The 5,160-nt window shown below is 35.1% G+C and overlaps 1 long non-coding RNA gene across 3 annotated transcripts; it reads right to left on the bottom strand.

Moving 5' to 3' along the window:
• Nucleotides 1-1,696: 1,696 nt before the first annotated feature.
• Nucleotides 1,697-4,882, bottom strand: LOC145324340 (uncharacterized). 3 transcript variants are annotated; one of them, XR_013881252.1, is made up of 4 exons: nucleotides 4,402-4,882; nucleotides 3,471-3,572; nucleotides 2,417-2,531; nucleotides 1,697-1,841 (listed from the first exon to the last, which is right to left on the bottom strand). It is a non-coding gene; the product is annotated as an uncharacterized LOC145324340 (long non-coding RNA). The 3 variants fall into 3 exon arrangements; XR_013881251.1 differs by having other exon boundaries at nucleotides 2,417-2,527; XR_013881250.1 differs by lacking the exon at nucleotides 4,402-4,882 and having other exon boundaries at nucleotides 3,471-4,215.
• Nucleotides 4,883-5,160: the final 278 nt, after the last annotated feature.

Raw genomic sequence — 5,160 nt, 5'->3', positions numbered from 1 at the left:
CCTGTCAACATTCCCATCATTAGGAAGCATAATTAACTAAAACATCCACAACAGTCGGACTGCTTTTCCCCCTACTTCAACTATTTGTGTCGCTGATTAAGTTAGATTTTGAATTAAGAAATATAAAAGAAGTTAATACCTAACTACTTTTTATCAAAAAATGTGAAGAAAAAAACAAATAGAATGCTTAGATGAACAAACAGAAGAAGTGAACACTTATTATTTAAAAAAAAACTATTTTAATTATGTAGCATCTAATCTTTAACGTATCTTGTCCGCATAATTGTTAGACTATTTGTATATCTAACACTTAACTGTGGCATAACACGTAGTGCATCCGCTTGTTGTCGGGAAGGTGCTAGGTTTGAATCTCGGCCCTAAACCACATCATGAACTGAGATGTTACTGCTGCTATGTCTAGTGAGCGACAAAAAAATAGAGAGTAGGGGGAATGCCTTGGCACAACATAGCCGCAACTCATTACCGTGCTTTTCTAGACAAAGGTCTAGCTATCAAAGAGTTGATTGTCTAATGGATGATCCCTTACTTGATATCCTTGGCATTTGAGGACGTTACATTACAACACAAATTCAGTGTACGTTCAAGGTGGCGTGTAGCGGACTTGTACCCGAAGCATCACCGGGCCCCCAAAAGTTTATTATTCTTAATATCTTAAATAATCGAACACGCTTGTTAATATCAATCAACCGAAAAATTTACTTTTTTTCCTTAAATTGGCCATGGGTGTTTGTTATGCTTGGTTTCCAAAAGATTGTTGTAACCTACTTAAAAACGAAGAAGAAAGCACTCTCTCTTTCTTCGAATATAAGGAAAGGGTGAGTCTCAGAGGTAAAACTTAATCTTTTCTTCTTATTATATAAAGTAGTAAGCGTTTTTTGTCTGTCCCAAAGGATCTCACTAACCGCTGAACCGATATTGTTCTCCTTTACAGGGAAGCTTCTTATAGGTTCTGGGAAGGTTTTAAACTATTTTTTGAGAGGGTGTCTTCACCCCCCTCCCCCCAAAAAATATTTTTTTATTCTTTTGAAACTCAAATTTAATATGGGATGAGGCCGACTTTTCCCCCTCCTAAATTAAGTGCCCCTAGAGGCTTCTAGGGGCGTAGCCGCTAGTCCTATTATATAAAGTAATAAGCGTTTTTTGTCTGTCCCGAAGGATCTCGCTAACCGCTGAACCGATATGGTTTTTCTTCACAGTGTAGCTTCTTCTCGTTAGAATCTCGGCCCGACATCATGTCATAACTAAATACGTTAAAATGGTTTCTACTGCTGCTATGTCAGGCACGCGACATAAATAGTTAAAGTCTCGGGAATGTCTTGGCCCAAAACAGGCGCAACTCATTACCATGCACTTAATACTTCTCAAAGGTAGTGCAATCAAAGGGTTGGTTGTCAGTAGCAAGATTTGGTTCAGAGATACACCAAAACAACACCTAATGGTGTATCCCATCCTCAAGAGTTTATCTAGGTTATCTGTATTGTAAAATCAAGCTTAGATTTTATAGATGTTTTTATTCTTATGTTAAATGTTATTTTTGCCCGCATATTCTTTGTCGCTCTTATGGCTGTCATACTGCTTTCTGTCTGATATAAGTGAAACTAAAAGAAAAGGTGGACTTTGATACCATTAGTATAGTAATAGAGCAGCTACAAGTTTACATATAAATAGAGCTAGATTAGTATTATATTATTATTTTATTGAAATTAAATATATTATTCTGGAAATTGAGTATAATGATGTATGAAGTATAGAGGTAGCAAGGATTGGCTATTGCTAACGTCACAGCTATCTTCAAGATATTGGCTTTGGATCATCTCAATCTAAATATAAAAATATTATGGATTTTGTGCAGCTAACAGTATAACAGGGGTGAATATTCTGCAAAATTGACCCTACTAAAGGAGGGGGAGGGGGGGATAAAAAATATGTGGTTTGGAAAAAAAAATAAAAATTAAGAGAACTGAGAAAAAAAATTTCCATTCTCCCCCCCCCTTCCCTCCTTGGTGAAAAAAAAATGTGTGGGGATAAATGAATAATATATACCTAGAGTTCTTTAAATATTTTTCCATCCCCCCCCCTCCTTGGTGAAAAAATATGTGGGGAGGGATTTTTAAAATTTGTGGCAGGGGAAAAAACAAACCTTGTGCAGAATATACACCCCTGTCGTAGAATGCTCCTGGCATATCACCAAAAAAAATATTTATACTTTTAAGGCTACTAGCTGATTCATAATGGCCTTAAATAACTTAAAACTATGTACCTTTGAATGACAATGTAAATGCAATATATTATATGTTTTTTTCTTCTTCATATTACCGTCCACGGAAAGCTGAAAAGTCGGACCCCATACCCCTGTTGTCAATTCATTGTCCATTGTCTTGTCCCCTGTACATACCTTGGCAAGGGTGGCAAGATCCATGGTTAAACCATTCTTCTCTGTTTCCAGCACCTTCTTCATGGGCAGCTTCAGCAGAGTCTTGTCTTTCTCGTGCACCTCCAACTCTATCTTGCTGATAATAAGAGTGATTAGGTCCATAAGAAGCGCAGCAATAATAAGGATGAACGTTTTTTTTACAAAAAAAACTCTTTAGGTACTATAATACAATCATGGATGGACAAAAATTCGTTATATAGCAGATTTTCAGTAGTCCTAGAAAATTAAGACATTTTGAAAATTTTGGTACCCATTATTCCTTCCCCCCCCCCCCCCCCCAACACCCGAGAACAATATTTTTTATAATTAGGTTAGGTTATAGACTAGGGGGCTAAAAAAAAGTTTTTAATCTTATAATTGTACCTTTTTCATCCGTGGAAAGCTGTTTATAATACGATGAAATAAATAACTATTATAGACAGCTTTACTTGGATATACAAATGAAAAATTAGATTAAAACAAGTTTTGTTAGTCCAGAGGGGCCGATGATTTTGTTTTAATATTCGTGGAAAATTTTGTATTACAAATGTGGCTGAGAATCTTGGGGTATAGTCCCTTTCGTGGCAACGCACCTTAAGGGGCGAATCTTCGTATTTTTCACAGTTGTTTTTCTCCTATTTCTAGCCCCTGCGGTGGGCTCTAACCTTGCGGAGTTAATTGCCTAACCCTGTGGGGCAATCACCTAACCTAATATAACCTAACCTAAAATAACCTATAAAAAGCTATTTAAAAAAACCACGAATCGCCCCTTAAGAGGCGTTGCCATAAAAGGGACTATTCCCGAATATTAAATACCTAGCAAAGCACAACAATATTTAACTACTATAGATGTTCAACTTTCACTCCCGATTCATAAATTAAACATGAGTGGTCGTCGACAGCCCCTCCCTCCCTCTATTTTTATACATTTTTGGTTTGAATACAAGCTGCTAGTAGAAGATAACTTAAAGGCTTTTTCTCGTGCTATTTCGGTTTAATAAACAAACTGTTGATATAAGTTTTAAAACAATTTTACCTGGGACTATTGGTAATTGCTTCTACAGGTCATGGAGGGTCCACCAACTGAAAAAAGGGCTTGAATGTTCTCTTTTCTGGCTAAAGCCTCTCATACAAATTCCTGTAAATAAATTAGTTTAGTTGTCAGCTTATTCGTTTAGATTATATCAATCCCATTCCACTAAATTTAAAAGGATAACAGATGAAAAGTAGGTAATAAAAGTTAGGTTTTGATGTTAATTTCACTTAGGAAACAAAATCTATTCTGTAGTTTAGTTGGGGCCAATAAATCGATTAATTTTATTTTTATTCAATTGTCTTAAATAAAATACAATACATGGTTTTTAGTCATGGGTTTGACTTTGAACTGGTTTCATTCCAGTGGAATTTAGTCATAATTGGAACTGTATTAGAAACAGGGTGGCATCGTTACCATTTAATATCTGATGGATTAAAACTGGTTTTAGCCACACAGAAAAAAACTTGTATCATATTGCACTGTAGATAATTTTTACTATTAAATGAAAATTATTTTATTAGCCTGGGATCATTGAGACAATAAAACGGCAATAAATCTTATGTGTTGTTTATTCATTTTATTATCAACGGAAAGCTGTCTGCAATTTTGTTTTCAGCCGCCGCTATGAGGCTGTTTAGCCCTCACATTCATTTCAAGGTTGCCGTGCTTATAATGCAAAGATTACGACCATAAACAAAGAAAAAAGTTCCGTTTATTACGTTTGTTAAATAAGACAGGCACATACTGAGAAGAATATAGTAGCCACACCATAAAAGAAAAATATAGAATTACCCTAATAATTTAGAATAGATTTTAAAGAATTATAAACGTTGATAATTTTTGGTTCGTCTTGTAAAACTTTAGGGACCAGTGAAATAAACAGCCTGATGTCCTCTTCCTACCTGTATACGCTACATTTAAAAAAAAATACCTAATAAAAAGTATAGTCAAACTTGGCCTGACACACACATATAATAACCTACAAGTTAGTTTGTTTATGCTATGTATGTGGTAATGTCTGCTAATTTACTCTCAACTTGACTTTCATTTGCGTACGGGGGGACAAATTTTCTCCGTAAATATTTTCCTAGTCTTCTATAGTAATATTTTCCTACATAATCTGATTTTCATTAAGGTCTAGGTAGTTTTTTTCCAGAAACCTTTTTCTCATTTATTTGTACTGCAAAATAACAACAGTATTTAGGCAAACTCTACACGCATCCTGTTGTGAATATGGGTATTTGAATATTTTAGGGAACCACTCCTCTGACGTCACAAATTAGCCCAACTTGGCTAGGTTTTTAGCTATAACGGCCTTATCCAATGGAATATCTTTATTTGCTTGAGTTATTGATAATGTATATACTTGCACCTTTGATATAAGCTCATATCATATCCAACCTATATTCGCCCTTTAATATAAGGATTATATATATTTTATCATTGACATATCCCTCTACTCATGTAAATAAGTAAATATAATTGATAACTCTTACTATTTTACAAGAAAGGTATATACCAGGGAGTAAGAAAGGGGACAATGGATCAAATATTCATTTTTTAAGAGTCTCGGACATTGGGTACTGGCTTAAAGGGAATGTGCAAGAATTCAGCAGTTTCTGACTGACTTTGGGTACTAGCGCATTAATTCCCCGTTAACTAGCTGAGTTAGCTTTGAATACAACAGACA

Source organism: Acartia tonsa, chromosome 7 (genome assembly GCF_053477335.1).
Source record: "Acartia tonsa isolate MP-2025a chromosome 7, ASM5347733v1, whole genome shotgun sequence".
In the NCBI taxonomy this organism is placed as follows: Eukaryota; Metazoa; Arthropoda; class Copepoda; order Calanoida; family Acartiidae; genus Acartia; species Acartia tonsa.
The sequence above is the reverse complement of the archived record's forward strand: the minus strand, read 5'-3'. Positions and strand labels throughout refer to the sequence as shown.